Consider the following 17,826-nt stretch of genomic DNA (forward strand, 5'->3'; position numbering starts at 1 on the left):
TAAAAGCTCTTATAATATTCAATAATGACAGTTCTCTAAAACTGGCTATTGGTTATAGGTGCACCACCGTCAGTTTACATAAGGAAGGTGGCGTGGCAGTCCCTCTTGTGGGCAAACTTTGTCAGCATCAAACTTGGTCATCAAAGTCTGGCATTCTCTGGATGAAGTCATGCTGGATTAATGCATGGCCAATGATTTCAACCTTTTCTGGCCCATAGTGTTGCATGTGAATGTTTATCCTTTTAAGCTTGATAATGATACCCTTTCAGACAGATGTTTTCCATCCTTAAACCCAGACTTGGACCACACACCCTCTCCACCGAATAGCAGGCAGGGGAAGCAAAATAGTGGTTGCTTTGCGGCACTTGCAGTTATTCACCGATTCCTTACAAACCACTCATTGTTGAATTTGCGATTTCCGACTTCTTGTGTAATGTTTATGTCCAATGGCCGATGAGCACAGAGATGTTTTATTCATAATGTATCTTCATATGATAAGGCTTGAAAATGATTTCCCAGTAGATTGGCAATGTGATTCATAATGATGACTGCTTGTCTAGCTAGCTAGTATGCTAGCTAAGATTTTGAAAGTATGATGTTGACATGATCAGTCCAATCAAAGCTACGGTATAACATGTTTTGACGTCATTTTTATCTGAACCAAACATAGACATCTATGACTGGTTCAGATTTAGGTTTGGACCGGACTAAAAACCAACTTCCGTGGACATAAAAATCAAGGCCAGTCCAGACACGACCAAAAAAAGATTTCCAAAAGGGGTCGGCATTTATCCGTGTTTACTGAGGTGTAGCCTACAGTGTCGCCTGAAACTGCGTTTTATGAATGGCCATCTATATGGTAAGCCTACCATTGTGAAACACCAAAAAAAGAACATCAGGTCCAACAGGACCAAAAAAAGACGTCCAGAGGACATTGGCGTCGGCCCGTGCTCACTAGGGTGTAGCGTACCATGTACGCCATCAAAGGAAATGTATAAATAATGTGTTAGGCCCACTGTTTGTAAAACAGGCTGTTGTGTCATACATTTTATCTCCTGCTTGTAGGCTACAGAAAAGGCTATATACTATTTCTACCATATACTATATCCAGGTACGAGATCAAGCGCGTGAACCAACATTTTTTAGAGGCTTAATCATAGAATTACATCTACAGTCCCTAAGGATCTCTGTGGGCCTAGTCAAAAAGATTTTTAATTTAACTTATATGTTTAAATATGTTACATTTTACTATGGAATAAACATAACAAATCAATATTTTTTCATCTGATTGTCAGACTATAATTTCAAAGGGCTCCTTCATAGGCCACCCGCACATGTTTATCCACTTGCAAGATATTTCCAGCTTCCAAATAGTGGTGAGTGGATAGATACATCTTTTTCACAAAACACCAAAAAGTTTCATGTCAAATTTGGCTACTGTCACTAGGGAAGAATTTATGCGTCCACTGCTGTTGCCGCGCGTTTCGGTGCCGGCCACTCATCTCTGCCTTGGCAAAATGTCAATGTTCTCGTTGAACCACATCGTATTTGAGTGCAGGCTATACCATTATTTTTCAAGTTCATTCGTTCATTTGTCATGTCTCTAACATGCGGTAATCATAAAAAGTTGTGTAATAGCCTAGAGTTTTTGTGAATGGCTCATGTCTCACCCTGGCTCTATCTGCTACATGATTTATGTTGGTGGAGCGTCACAGCGATGCCAACAGAGGTGCTGCTGGGAATGAACAAGCAAAATATTTTGTACCCCTGCCTTATCACAGGGCGACATCAGCGCTCCCCTTAAAACTCCATATGCCACTGGTTGAGAGAAATTGTCATGTTTTTTGGGCAGAATTACGTGGGTTGTTGTTGAAGGTGGGTCTTGGTCAGTTTAGCTCAAAAAATTCCGCCCTCGCCATGTGCCTGCATAGACAGTCGCATAATCCTGCCTAATGAGCGGGCCGGCCCTGCTTAGAGGGTAGGTACAGGGTAAGACTGCTGTAAAATAAAGCTGTACACAATCAAGACAAGCACACAACTCAGAGAGAAGTTTATTTCATGAAAAATAAAGCAGTAATTATTTGTAGCTCAAATAATTACATTCAGACTTTAAAACATTTTTGTGAGAAGAACCGTTTTCAGGACCCGCCCTGGTCTCACAAATACTGTTCTAGCTCAGCCCCCGTTAATCACACAGGCTAATGATTGGTCTCAATGGATGTAGAATAAATAGACCAATGCAATGTAGCTCAAACACACATTTTTTCAAAGGGGTTGGAAGCACTATATCACAGAAATGATCATGTGGGATTCAAGGCATTTTGAAAAGATGTACCCAACCTCTTTCTTCAATACAGAGTCAGCATCACAGCCAGTAAACCAGAGGGCACTGGGTGGAGCAATGTCTAAATGTGTAGGGATTGACGGTGCCTTTAGGGGCAAGTGAACTGAGCAGTCACTCAAGTTAAGCCTGCTCTGAGCCCCACTGCTCTGAGGTAGCCCCACTGCTCTGAGGTAGCCCCACTGCTCTGAGGTAGCCCCACTGCTCTGAGGTAGCCCCACTGCTCTGAGGTAGCCCCACCGCTCTGAGGTAGCACCACCGCTCTGAGGTAGCACCACAGCTCATTTACATTTTCAGGCAAGTGATCCAATCTTCAGGTAACCAAAAAAATACTCCTGACTTGCCCGATGGGCAGGTGCCTTTCAGACTTTAATGTAAATCCCTGATGTGCATGAAGCACGTGACCTACGACCTGAGTCGTCTTTGGGTCGTCTCCACTTCTGGAATAATAATTAGTAGTGGGCAAAAACATCCATCATTCTGTATGAACAAGGCATTTGAGAATGCAATCCTTGTCATAGCTCATCATCTCTCATATTACATCATGATCATAGCCCTATCTACCATCAGTGTCCAATAACTAGGCACTCAGTCAATGTTCAAATGTTCATAGTTCAATGTTAGATGAGCAATCAGCATCCCATAACTACGCAGCATAATAGGCATCCCATAACTACGCAGCATAATAGGCATCCCATAACTACACAGCATAATAGGCATCCCATAACTACGCAGCATAATAGGCATCCCATAACTACACAGCATAATAGGCATCCCATAACTACACAGCATAATAGGCATCCCATAACTACACAGCATAATAGGCATCCCATAACTACGCAGCATAATAGGCATCCCATAACTACACAGCATAATAGGCATCCCATAACTACACAGCATAATAGGCATCCCATAACTACACAGCATAATAGGCATCCCATAACTACACAGCATAATAGGCATCCCATAACTACGCAGCATAATAGGCATCCCATAACTGCACAGCATAATAGGCATCCCATAACTACACAGCATAATAGGCATCCCATAACTACGCAGCATAATAGGCATCCCATAACTACACAGCATAATAGGCATCCCATAACTACACAGCATAATAGGCATCCCATAACTACACAGCATAATAGGCATCCCATAACTACACAGCATAATAGGCATCCCATAACTACACAGCATAATAGGCATCCCATAACTACGCAGCATAATAGGCATCCCATAACTACACAGCATAATAGGCATCCCATAACTACACAGCATAATAGGCATCCCATAACTACACAGCATAATAGGCATCCCATAACTACGCAGCATAATAGGCATCCCATAACTACGCAGCATAATAGGCATCCCATAACTAGTCATTAATCAATGTTCAAATAGTTCAGTCACAAACACGACATAAACACCTTACTTAAATGTACACTTTAAAACATTTCACTTGGAAAAAGTCCAGTAAGTTTCGATATGGCTGACATGGAATTCTCCATCAACCCAATGATTTCCGCTCAATGTAAAACAATTATGAACTTAAATATTGAAGTTTGCCTTTGCAACACAGAGAGCTGAGTTGATCAAACAAGAGAGTATCATTTGCTGAGACTGACAACTTCAGAATACTCCGTTGGCTGAAAATACATGTCTCATTAACATATTTCCCAGTGTGCTACCATTGAAATAACAGCCAAGTCTTGTCAATGTTGATATCCCCTGTAGGGTTGTGATTCATTGTGGTTAAATAAAAAGCAACAGATTTGGTTTCCCTCCCTGTTTCGGCAGCCTCCCTGAATCTCCATCCGACACTCTAAAATGTAGATGACTGTTTTTATCAAATTCTCTTCTTGCCAGTGATAAACAAATGGTTCACCAGATGTGTCAGTTGTGTTCGATCTGATCAAATGCCACTTGTCAAAACAACAGGGTTTTTGGTGAATATGCAGTTGATAATGTGTTAGTTCAAAAAATACAAGTAATCTGAGAACATTAGCTTTTCAATGAATCACAAACTGTTTCTGCATATTGATTATTGATTTTTTTCTGTACTATAAATGGAACTAACAGAAATCGTGAAAACGGGTTTGCCCTGTCTAGACTAGTGAGATTGTTGTATCTGTTTTTCTGGTCTGTGGTTACTCAGAACAGGTTTCATAGAAGCCACAGTCTTGTCGTGCCTGGAGAAATATTTATAACATTCCATTCCATTTCAACATGATACTGATACAAGAGATAATAGCAGTAGCAGTTAGGTAGTAGAGCAGTAGCAGTTAGGAAGCAGGACAGTAGCAGGGCAGTAGCAGTTAGGAAGCAGGACAGTAGCAGGGCAGTAGCAGTTAGGTAGCAGGACAGTAGCAGGACAGTAGCAGGGCAGTAGCAGTTAGGTAGCAGGACAGTAGCAGGGCAGTAGCAGGGCAGTAGCAGGGCAGTAGCAGGGCAGTAGGTAGTGGGGCAACAGCAGTTAGGTAGCAGGGCAGTAGCAGTTAGGTAGCAGGGCAGTAGCAGTTAGGAAGCAGGACAGTAGCAGGGCAGTAGCAGTTAGGAAGCAGGACAGTAGCAGGGCAGTAGCAGTTAGGTAGCAGGACAGTAGCAGGACAGTAGCAGGGAAGTAGCAGTTAGGTAGCAGGACAGTAGCAGGACAGTAGCAGGGCAGTAGCAGGGCAGTAGCAGGGCAGTAGGTAGTGGGGCAACAGCAGTTAGGTAGCAGGGCAGTAGCAGTTAGGTAGCAGGGCAGTAGCAGTTAGGAAGCAGGACAGTAGCAGGGCAGTAGCAGTTAGGAAGCAGGACAGTAGCAGGGCAGTAGCAGTTAGGAAGCAGGACAGTAGCAGGGCAGTAGCAGTTAGGTAGCAGGACAGTAGCAGGACAGTAGCAGGGAAGTAGCAGTTAGGTAGCAGGACAGTAGCAGGACAGTAGCAGTTAGGAAGCAGGACAGTAGCAGGGCAGTAGCAGTTAGGTAGCAGGACAGTAGCAGGACAGTAGCAGGGCAGTAGCAGTTAGGTAGCAGGACAGTAGCAGGACAGTAGCAGGGCAGTAGCAGTTAGGAAGCAGGACAGTAGCAGGGCAGTAGCAGTTAGGTAGCAGGACAGTAGCAGGACAGTAGCAGGGCAGTAGCAGTTAGGAAGCAGGACAGTAGCAGGGCAGTAGCAGTTAGGTAGCAGGACAGTAGCAGGACAGTAGCAGGGCAGTAGCAGTTAGGTAGCAGGACAGTAGCAGGACAGTAGCAGGGCAGTAGCAGTTAGGAAGCAGGACAGTAGCAGGGCAGTAGCAGTTAGGTAGCAGGACAGTAGCAGGACAGTAGCAGGGCAGTAGCAGTTAGGTAGCAGGACAGTAGCAGGACAGTAGCAGGGCAGTAGCAGGGCAGTAGCAGTTAGGTAGCAGGACAGTAGCAGGACAGTAGGTAATGGGGCAACAGCAGTTAGGTAGGAGGGGCAGCAGCAGTTAGGTAGGACAGTAGCAGGGCAGTAGCAGTTAGGAAGCAGGGGCAGCAGCAGTTAGGTAGCAGGACAGTAGCAGGGCAGTAGCAGTTAGGTAGCAGCAGGACAGGCAGGACAGTAGCAGGACAGTAGCAGGGCAGTAGGGCAGTAGCAGGGCAGTAGCAGGACAGTTAGGTAGCAGGAGCAGTTAGGTAGCAGCAGCAGTTAGGTAGGGGATAGCAGCAGTTAGGTAGGGGGGCTGCAGCAGTTAGGTAGCAGGGCTGCAGCAGTTAGGTAGGGGGGCAGCAGCAGTTAGGTAGGGGGTAGCAGCAGTTAGGTAGGGGGCAGTATCAGTTTGGTAATGGGGTCTTTCACTTATCCATAAATTGTCTGTATTTACCCTAACCATTAAAAAATAACAAGAAAAGCCTTTCTTGGTCCAGCCTCCCTTCAACTCTTTGATATACGGGGCAGCAGGGTAGCCTAGTGTTTAGAGCGTTGGACTAGCAATTTGGTAGCGGGGCAGCAATTTGGTAGCAGGGCAGCATGACATCTACTTAATGGTTGCAAAATCCCCGAGCTGACAAGGTACAAATCTGTCGTTCAGCCCTTGAACAAGGCAATTAACTCACTGTTCCTAGGCCGTCATTGAAAATAAGAATTTGTTCTTCACTGACCTGCCTAGTAAAATTAAGGTAAAATTAAAAATAAAAAAAATACAGGTGGAACAGGAAGCCATCATTGCTTTTAAAGCTGTGTGCAGGGCTATTAAAGCGCAAAGCCCTGCAATGGGACGATTGAAGTCCTCTGTCTCCTGGCCGTCAGTCACGGTAAATTACCATAATCTGAAACATGCTTGGTCAACTTGGAATTGATCAAGATTTTATTGGTGCAATCTACCCATATGTCTTTGTCTCCATAGCATGGGACTGTCAGGAGGTAGTAAACATCAAGAATCTGATGCAGATCGATGCAGGACTGGGACAAGTGGTTGCAACAGACACAAGTCAAATCCCCTACTACCTGGTAGGTGATGAATGGATCCGCCTGCCTAGTTCCCTGAAGCATATCACTGTAGGACCAGCAGGGATCTGGGGTGTCAACAAAGCAGACTTAATCTACAAGTTTGTGGCCGGTAACTGGGTGCAAGCTGCAGGTTAGTGGAGAGCATTACTCAATATTTATCCAGAGGACACCTGCTTCTTAGCCTTCCTGATATCATCAGGGTGTTGAAAAAATGATGTTTTACAATTTTAACATGTAAGTCATTTGGCAGAATTCACAGATACGTGCTCCCGTTTGCTTGTCTGTCCATCTGTCTTTGTTGTCTTCAGGCTTTCTGAAGCAGGTGGATGCTGGAGGTGTTCAGTTTATTGTTGGACGATACTCCATACTGTCGGACTCGCACAAGGGACCAGACACCCCTTCCATGGACAAGAGTGCCAGGAAGTGTGAAGAACTACAGTTGTGGACCCTTTGGCTGCTGGGCAGTCAACAAGAATGATGTTATCTACTTAATGAGTGTCAGATCTGGGAAAGAGTGTGAGAGCTGGAGTAGAGTAGTAGAGGTTGGAGAGTGTCAGTTATTCAAAAACTGTTTCATATTATGACTGTTGAAATTGTCCTAAAACCCTGATTGAATCTGTTTGTTTCCAGCTGAATCAAGACTGCCTAAACAACGGGTGGAGTCCCATTGACAGCAAGCTTTTTGTGATTGAGGTGGAAACTGATGGTAGTGGGGTCAACTTTTGGGGTGATGTTTAAACTAGGTAAGGTTGTGTTAGGTTCTGAACAAACAGAGTAAAAACTCACGAAAAGCTCAAACTAAGTTCATTCACCCACTGGTCCTCCCACTAGCCGGAATCAACTCCTTGCACATCTAGACAGCCAATACATCTCTGTTGCTAGTCAAGAACTTGTTTGGTTCCTCTCACTGGTGTAGTCATGGCCCCGCTTGACGCTAAAACCTTTGTGGTCTGTTCCTTCTCACTCCATCTGACCTGTGACCTGGGCCGAATTCCTCTCTCCTCCTTAATCCACGCCTGTCCTCCCTTATCTGTGACTGAAACCAGACATTTGCCCTGTGCTTCCCCCCTTAGGATCCATGAGATTCAACAATAACATGTTTGGACAGAATGTAATCTTTCTTCATTCCCATGTCTCAGTCAACAACTTTCCAAACACCTACAGTACCAGTCAAAAGTTAGGACACATCCACTCATTCAAGGGTTTTTCTTTAGTTGAACTATTTTCTACATTGTAGAATAATAGTGAAGACATCAAAACTGTGAAATGACACATATGGAATCATGTAGTTGCCAAAAAAGTGTTAAACAAATCAAAATATATTTAATATTTTAGATTCTTCAAAGTAGTATCACATAGTGATCCAAGATGGCAACCCGCCTCACCCAATGTGATACGGATCCGCTATTGTTTTTAGACAGCTAGAACCTCCATCAGAAGCTAGCCATCAGATGCTAATCAGCTAATTAGCTACTAGCTAGTTAGTCATTGTTAGCCACTGCTAGCGGCCTTTACCTCTAGCTCAGACACCAGCCGCTTTTACCTTGGATAATACCCGCCAGTCTGCTCAGTGCGATATCAACCCTGATAATATTGGACTGCTTTTCTCCACCATTACTCCAGATTACTCCATTACTGGACCATTACTCCAGATCACCACAGCTAGCTAGCTGCTACCGACTGGCCCAGCCCCGAAGCTAGCCTTTGAGCCAGGCCCATCTCCCGGCCTGCTCAGTAGACCCTATGATCACTTGACTACACAGCTGATGCCCCCCCCAACTCTTCACTAGCACGACTAGAAGCCACTACATCGCTGGATTCCTGCCGTAAGCTCTGAACCTTTGCATCGGATCATCGCAACTAGCTAGCTGCTACCGAGTGGCTATAGTGGCTAACGCCCTTGTCCCGAAGCTAGCACCAGTTAGCCCTGAGCCAGGGGCATCTCCTGGCTAGCAAACAAAATTACTCCAGCTACAATACCTCCTTTGCCAATTGGCCTGGACCCTTTGTCGACACGGAGCCCCGCCGATCCATCACGTCTGGTCTGCCGACGTAATTTCGTCCGATGTTCCCTCAACCGGCCCTTGTCGGACATCGGTGAAGACGCTTCTGCTAGCCCTGGCCTGCTAACCTTTATGAACGCCATGTCTCCCGCTTGCTAGCGTAGTAACGACTTCCCTGTTTCATTTATTGCTGTTCACTGGACCCTATGATGCCTGGCTCCATAGCTGATGCCTGCTGGACTGTTCATTAATCACGGTACTCCATTTTGTTTATCTTTAGGCCCCAGACTTCAAACTCAGGCCCTGTGTGTAGTTAACTGACCCTCTCTGCCCATTCATCGCCATTTTACCTGTTGTTGTTGTCTTAGCTGATTAGCTGTTGCTGTCTTACCCGTTGTTGTCTTAGCTTACTCTCCCAATCAACAACTGTGATTGCTTTATGCCTCGCTTTAAGTCTCTCTCTAATGTCCATATGGCTTGTATACTGTTGTTTAGGGTAGTTAACATTGTTTTATTTTACTGCGGAGCTAGCACCTCCAGAGATGCAACTTCTCTTATTGTCACTCAATGCCTAGGTTTACCTCCACGGTTCCCGCACCCTATCAAACCCCTGTCTACATTATGCCCTGAATCTTTTCTACCATGCCCATAAATCTGCTCCTTTTATTCTCTGTCCCCAACGCAATAGACGACCAGATTTGATAGCCTTTAGATCAAATCAAAATCAAATCAAATGTATTTATATAGCCCTTCTTACATCAGCTGATATCTCAAAGTGCTGTACAGAAACTCATTCTAAAACCCCAAACAGCAAGCAATGCAGGTATAGAAGCACGGTGGCTAGGAAAAACTCCCTAGAAAGGCCAAAACCTAGGAAGAAACCTAGAGAGGAACCAGGCTATGAGGGGTGGCCACCTTCTGGCTGTGCCGGCTGGAGATTATAACAGAACATGGCCAAGATGTTCAAATGTTCATAAATGACAAGCATGGTCAAATAATAATAATCACAGTAGTTGTCGAGGGTGCAACAGGTCAGCACCTCAGGAGTAAATGTCAGTTGGCTTTTCATAGCCGATCATTGAGAGTATCTCTACCGGTCCTGCTGTCTCTTTAGAGTTGAAAACAGCAGGTCTGGGACAGGTAGCACGTCCAGTGAACAGGTCAGGGTTCCATAGCCGCAGGCAGAACAGTTGAAACTGGAGCAGCAGCACGGCCAGGTGGACTGGGGACAGCAAGGAGTCATCATCCCAGGTTGTCCTGAGGCATGGTCCTAGGGCTCAGGTTCTCCGAGAGAGAGAGAGAAAGAAAGAAAGAGAGAATTAGAGAGAGCATACTTAAATTCACACAGTGTCATGTCTTCCACTGAAGTCTGTTCCTCTCCTTGTTCGGGCGGCGTTCAGCGGTCGGCGTCACTGGATTTCTAGCCACTGTCACGCCCTGGCCATAGAGAGGCTTTTATTCTCTATTTTGGTTAGGCCAGGGTGTGACAAGGGTGGGCATTCTATGTTCCTTTTTCTATGTTTTTGTATTTCTTTGTTTTTGGCCGGGTATGGTTCTCAATCAGGGACAGCTGTCTATCGTTGTCTCTGATTGAGAACCGTACTTAGGTAGCTCTTGCCCACATGTGTTTTGCGGGTAGTTGCGTTCTGTTTTGTACCTGACGGCGCTGTTTCGGTTGTTCTTTTTGTTACGTTGTTATTTAGTGTTCAGTTCTATTTAATAAATGACGAACATGTGCTACGCTTTGGTCCTCACCTTCTTCCACCAACGGCCATTACAGCCACCTTCGGTCCACTTTTCATTTTCCATTTGTTTTGTCTTCCTACACACAAAGTTCTCATTTCCCTCATTAAGTGTTGTGTATTTAACCCTCTGTACCTCCCCATGTCTTTGTGTTGAATTGTTTGTTGTAAGTGCTTGTGCACATGTTTACTGGTGCATGTTTGTTACTGCTTTATGCTGTTAGTTTTGAAATTAAACTGCTCCGGCTATTATCTGGTTCTGCTCTCCTGCGTCTGACTTCACTGTCACCCCTTTACACACAGGACACCGGATAAGACAGGAGAAATACTCCAGATATAACAGACTAACCCTAGCCCTCCGACACAAACTACTGCAGCATCAATACTGGAGGCTGAGACAGGTGGGCTCAGGAGACACTGTGGCCCCATCCGATGACACCCCCGGACAGGGCCAAACAAGCAGGGTATATTTTCCAAAGCACAGCCCCCACACCACTAGAAGGATATCTTCAACCACCAACTTACCATCCTGAGACAAGGCCGAGTATAGCCCACAAAGATATCCGCCACGGCACAACCCAAGGGGGGGCGCCAACCCAGACAGGAAGACCACGTCAGTGACTCAACCCACTCAAGTGACGCACCCCTCCTAGGGATGGCATGGAAGAGCACCAGTAGGCCAGTGACTCAGCCCCTGTAATAGGGTTAGAGGCAGAGAATCCCAGTGGAAAGAGGGGAACCGGCCAGGCAGAGACAGCAAGGTCGGTTCGTTGCTCCAGAGCCTTTCCGTTCACCTTCACACTCCTGGGCCAGACTACACTCAATCATAGGACCTACTGAAGAGATGAGTCTTGAATAAAGACGTAAAGGTTGAGACCGAGTCTGAGGCAGACCATTCCATAAAAATGGAGCTCAATAGGAGAAAGCCCTGGCTCCAGCTGTTTACTTAGAAATTCTAGGGACAATTAGGAGGCCTGCTTCTTGTGACCATGGCGTACGTGTAGGTATGTACGGCAGGACCAAATCAGAGAGATAGGTAGGAACAAGCCCATGTAATGCTTTGTAGGTTAGCAGTAAAATCTAAAAATCAGCCCTTGCCTTAACAGGAAACCAGTGTAGGGAGGCTAGCACTGGAGTAATGTGATCAAATGTTTTGGTTCTAGTCAAGATTCTAGCAGCAGTGTTTAGCAATAACTGAAGTCTATTTAGTGCTTTATCCAGGTTGACGGAATGTAGAGCATTGCAGTAGTCTAACCTAGAAGTGACAAACGCATGGATTAATTAGATCTGCATCGTTTTTGTACAGAAAGTTAGATTTTTTGCAATGTTACGTAAAAAACCTGTCCTTGAAATAGTCTTAATATGTTCTTCAAAAGAGAGATTAGGGTCCAGAGTAATGCCGAGGTCCTTCACAATTTTATTTGAGACGACGGTACAACCATCAAGATTAATTGTCAGATCTAACAGAAGATCTCTTTGTTTCATGGGACCTAGAACTTGCATCTCTGTTTTGTCCAAGTTTAAAAGTAAAAATTTGCCGCCATCCACTTCCTATGTCTGAAACACAGGCTTCCAGGGAGGGCAATTTTAGGGCTTCACCACGTTTCATCGAACTGTACAGCTGTGTATCGTCCTCATAACAGTGTTAACATTATGTTTCCGAATGACATCACCAGGAGGTAAAATATATAGTGAAAACAATATATATATATATTTTTTTTTGGTACCCTTCCCCAGATCTGTGCCTCAACACAATCCTGTCTCAGAGCTCTAAGGACAATTCCTTCGACCTCATGGCTTGGTTTTTGCTCTGACATGCACTGTCAACTGTGGGACCTTATATTGACATGTGTGGGCCTTTCCAAATTATGTCCCATCAATTGAGGATCTGAATACTTACGTAAATAAGAAATTTCAGTTTTTTATTTGTAATAAATGTATGGAAAAGTCTAAAAACCTGTTTTTGCTTTGTCATTATGGGGAATTGTGTGAGTATCGATGAGGGGTAAAAAAAACTATTTAATCAATTTTAGAATAAGGCTGTAACGTAACAAAATTTGGAAAAAGTAATGGGGAAAGTAATCAGAACTGATGGTGTTCGGAGATAGATGGGAGGGGTTGAGTAGAGCTGAAGGATGGGACAAATCTAACAAAAGATAACTATTGTAAAATATACTTTGTCCATTAAATGTATGTAGTATGTATAAGCTGGAAGTAGAAGCCCATTTGATGATATCCATTTGTTTACTCCAATTAGAAGCGCGATGGTAGGGTTAGTGTAAAATATACATATATTTGAAAAACATATGTGGGGGATTGGAAATTATGCAGACAATTACATTGATGGAAGCCACAATATATCTGCAATTTTAAAGCTAATCTACCCACTAAATAAAAACAAGAAAAACATCTATGTCCCCCCCACTTCTAAAACCAAAGTTGCGCCCCTGACTCTTATCCTTAATGTACATGCTTTGTGAAGTGCTTTGCACAAACATTTAAAGAAATAAATAACATCAGGAAGATATAATCAAATCTAAACTCATAATAGACTCATGAGGGAATGTGAAGACACTGTACGGTAGAATAAAGCTACAGTTTGGGATAAAAACAACTAAATGGCCTCTTGTTTTGGTAAATGGATGAGGGATGGGGTAAGAGAAATATAGCCACTCTCAAATTCATAGATGGAACTTTAAATATAAGGACAGACAGATGAGAACAAAATTGTTATTCTTTAAACATGTTTTATAAAGCTATTCATTGTTTGTTTACAATAATATTGTTGACAAACAATTTAGTGAAAGCTTACATGTTTTATTCTGTTTTAAGCTCATGAGGCATTTAAAAGTTATATTTTTCAAAAATCAATCTATATATAAATTAGGAAAGTTCAACAATGAAACAAAACCCAGCTTTAAACAGGCTTATTCGCCCAACATCAGTGCCCAACCTCACTAATGCTCTTGTGGCTGAACATCTAGTGGAAAGCCTTCCTTGGTGAGTGGAGGCTGTTATAGCAGCAAGGGGGGGGGGGGGGGGGCAACTCTATATTAATGTTAATGATTTTGGAATGAGATGTACTTTACTTTTGGTCATGTAGTGTACGTTTTTAAAGAAAATAACAATTGAAATAAAAAATTACTAAAGTTACAAAATTGAAAATACATTCGTCCTCCAATGAGGGGGGTGGTAGGGGTAAAAAAATGCGTTACACTCAGCCTGGTACAGTGACATGGGTCCTCCTATAACACTTAGCAACCTTATCAAACAGCTCTACAAATACGCCACCTGCCAAGGACAGTAGGTGAGAGAAATAAGCTTGCTGTGTGTATAGAACATTTCTGGGATCTTGTATTTCAGCTCATAAAACATATGATCAACACTTTGCATGTTGCGTTTCATATTTTTGTTTAGTGTATAATATTATTGTGTGTCTGTGTATGGGAGAGGGTGGGGTTATATCCTCCTCTTAACTTTTTATTGGAACAGGTTGTTTGTCAAATATAAAAAGCTCATTAATAATTATTTCATGGGGGTTGAAAGCTGTTTGCAGGGCTATATAAGAGGGACAAGTCTGTGTTCAACCAAACTGCAACCAAACGTATACCGTCACTCTACAGAGACATCATGAGAACCACTGCAGCCGTCCTGTGTCTTCTGACCATCAGTCATGGTAAGTAACCATCATCTGAAAAATATTTTTATAGGCAGCTCTACATTAAACTTGGAATTGATCATCAAGTTGGCTCCATAATTTCATCCTCCTTTTTGTTGCTGTACTCTACTGATGTGTCTTTGATCTGGTGTCTCCATAGCCTGGGACTGTCAGGAAATAGTGGCTATCAAGAATCTGATGCGGATCGATGCAGGACTGGGACAAGTGGTTGCTACGGACACAAGTCAAACCCCCTACTACCTGGTAGGTGATGAATGGATCCGCCTGCCTGGTTCCCTGAGGCATATCACTGTAGGACCAACAGGGATCTGGGGTGTCAGCAACGGAAACCTCATGTTCAAGTATGTGGCCGGTAACTGGGCTCAATTTGCAAGTAAGTGGAGAACATTACTAAATTATGAACCCAGAGAACACCTACTTCTTAGCTTTCCTGATTACCATCAGGGTAAATTATACATGTTAACATTATGCCATTGTAGGTCATTTGGAAGTACCCACAGACTCCTTGTTTGCTTGTCTGTCTCTGTCTTTGTGGTCTTCAGCCGGTGTAAAGCAGCTGGATGCTGGGGGGGACCAATTTGTTGTGTTGGCCAACATGGACTATGTAACAGGGTGTCTTTCAAGAAGTGCCTCACTTGGCTTCATGGGTGCTGACTCATCCCTTCGAGGGATAAGGTTGCCAGGAGCTGTGAAGTATTCTAGTTGCGGACATTTTGGGTGCTGGGCAGTCAACAAGAATGATGATATCTTCTTAATGAGTGTAAGATCTGGGAAAGAGTGTGAGAGCTGGAGTAGAGTAGTAGAGGATAGAGAGTGTCAGTTATATTAAAACTGTTTCATATTATGACTGTTGAAATTGTCCTAAAACCCTGATTGAATCTGTTTTCCAGTTGAATCAAGACTGCCGAAACAACGGGTGGAGACACATTGACGGCAAGCTTTCCATGATTGAGGTGGCAACTGATGGTGGTGTCTTTGGGGTCAACTCTGCAGGCCAAGTTTATACCAGGTAAGGTTGCAACTTAAATTTGTGTATGGTTCCACCCTTTCCCCCTCAACATTATTAACTTGAAAATAACTTATAATAATAATGATATACCTTCATGAATAACTCTGGTCCTTACAGTACATGCTTTGTGAAGCTCTTTACACACAAATTAAAACAATGTATAAATAAAATCTGGTAAATATAAATCAGATCTAAATATATAAGACTTATAAAGAAATGTGTACACAGTGTACAGTAAAATTAGCAAAGGTTGGGTATCCTTTAAAGCTACAGTTTGGGATAAAAAAAAAACTACTTGGCCATCCCACCACTTGTTTTGGTAAACAGATGAGGTATGTAGCTAGAGAAATGTAACCATTCTCAAATTCATACATGGGGCTACAGATTGAATCAATATGGATCCATGGGAAACATTTTTTTTTTTTTTTAAACAACACATTTTTTTTTAAATAACATTGTTTAGAAACAATTGAATAAAAACATACATTTTGGCTTCTGATGCGGTTGTGTTAAGCTCAAGAGTCATAAGTTATATTCTTTCAAATCAATAGCTATATTCAATTATTGAAGTCCAAAAAATGTTTTATAAACTTTGAACGCAAACCCCACCCCTTTCTTCAACACAGAGACGGCATCACAGCCAGTAAACCAGAGGGCACTGGATGGAGCAATGTCCCAATGTACATGCCAATGAAGCACGTGACCTACGATCTGGGCCGTCTTTGGGTCATCTCCAATTCTGGCTTCACCATGGTGTGCACACATTAGCCTCTCCTCTGCATCTGAAGGACGTTCGGGATCTGACAAGCTCACTTGCTAACTCATTGATCTCTCTGTCTGGAACAATCTCAATTCTCAACAATAATTCACAAGAATCCTTCACCTTAAAACCTATTGCTCTAACTATATTTTCAGTACTTTATCTCTATCAATTATAAACACTGATCTTGCAGATCTTGCAATACGTTTGCTGTGTTTACATGTTCTGAATACGTTTGCTGTGTTTACATGTTCTGAATACGTTTTCTGTGTTTACATGTTCTGAATACGTTTTCTGTGTTTACATGTTCTGAATACGTTTTCTGTGTTTACATGTTCTGAATACGTTTTCTGTGTTTACATGTTCTGAATACGTTTTCTGTGTTTACATGTTCTGAATACGTTTTCTGTGTTTACATGTTCTGAATACGTTTTCTGTGTTTACATGTTCTGAATACGTTTTCTGTGTTTACATGTTCTGAATACGTTTGCTGTGTTTACATGTTCTGAATACGTTTTCTGTGTTTACATGTTCTGAATACGTTTTCTGTGTTTACATGTTCTGAATACGTTTTCTGTGTTTACATGTTCTGAATACGTTTGCTGTGTTTACATGTTCTGAATACGTTTTCTGTGTTTACATGTTCTGAATACGTTTGCTGTGTAATACGTTTTCTGTGTTTACATGTTCTGAATACGTTTTCTGTGTTTACATGTTCTGAATACGTTTTCTGTGTTTACATGTTCTGAATACGTTTTCTGTGTTTACATGTTCTGAATACGTTTTCTGTGTTTACATGTTCTGAATACGTTTTCTGTGTTTACATGTTCTGAATACGTTTTCTGTGTTTACATGTTCTGAATACGTTTTCTGTGTTTACATGTTCTGAATACGTTTTCTGTGTTTACATGTTCTGAATACGTTTTCTGTGTTTACATGTTCTGAATACGTTTTCTGTGTTTACATGTTCTGAATACGTTTGCTGTGTTTACATGTTCTGAATACGTTTTCTGTGTTTACATGTTCTGAATACGTTTTCTGTGTTTACATGTTCTGAATACGTTTGCTGTGTTTACATGTTCTGAATACGTTTGCTGTGTTTACATGTTCTGAATACGTTTTCTGTGTTTACATGTTCTGAATACGTTTGCTGTGTTTACATGTTCTGAATACGTTTCTGTGTTTACATGTTCTGAATACGTTTGCTGTGTTTACATGTTCTGAATACGTTTGCTGTGTTTACATGTTCTGAATACGTTTTCTGTGTTTACATGTTCTGAATACGTTTGCTGTGTTTACATGTTCTGAATACGTTTGCTGTGTTTACATGTTCTGAATACGTTTGCTGTGTTTACATGTTCTGAATACGTTTTCTGTGTTTACATGTTCTGAATACGTTTTCTGTGTTTACATGTTCTGAATACGTTTTCTGTGTTTACATGTTCTGAATACGTTTTCTGTGTTTACATGTTCTGAATACGTTTGCTGTGTTTACATGTTCTGAATACGTTTGCTGTGTTTACATGTTCTGAATACGTTTTCTGTGTTTACATGTTCTTCTGTGTTTACATGTTCTGAATACGTTTGCTGTGTTTACATGTTCTGAATACGTTTTCTGTGTTTACATGTTCTGAATACGTTTGCTGTGTTTACATGTTCTGAATACGTTTTCTGTGTTTACATGTTCTGAATACATGTTTACGTTTGCTGTGTTTACATGTTCTGAATACGTTTGCTGTGTTTACATGTTCTGAATACGTTTGCTGTGTTCTACGTTTGCTGTGTTTACATGTTCTGAATACGTTTGCTGTGTTTACATGTTCATGTTACATGTTCTGAAT

General features: G+C 42.4%; 1 pseudogene; it reads left to right on the forward strand.

The window, feature by feature from the left end:
• The first annotated feature begins 1,608 nt into the window (after positions 1-1,608).
• Positions 1,609-16,151, forward strand: LOC139392964 (uncharacterized; annotated as a pseudogene).
• The last annotated feature ends 1,675 nt before the right edge of the window (positions 16,152-17,826 follow it).

The sequence above is a fragment of the Oncorhynchus clarkii genome, chromosome 33 (genome assembly GCF_045791955.1).
Source record: "Oncorhynchus clarkii lewisi isolate Uvic-CL-2024 chromosome 33, UVic_Ocla_1.0, whole genome shotgun sequence".
NCBI classification, from domain to species: Eukaryota; Metazoa; Chordata; class Actinopteri; order Salmoniformes; family Salmonidae; genus Oncorhynchus; species Oncorhynchus clarkii.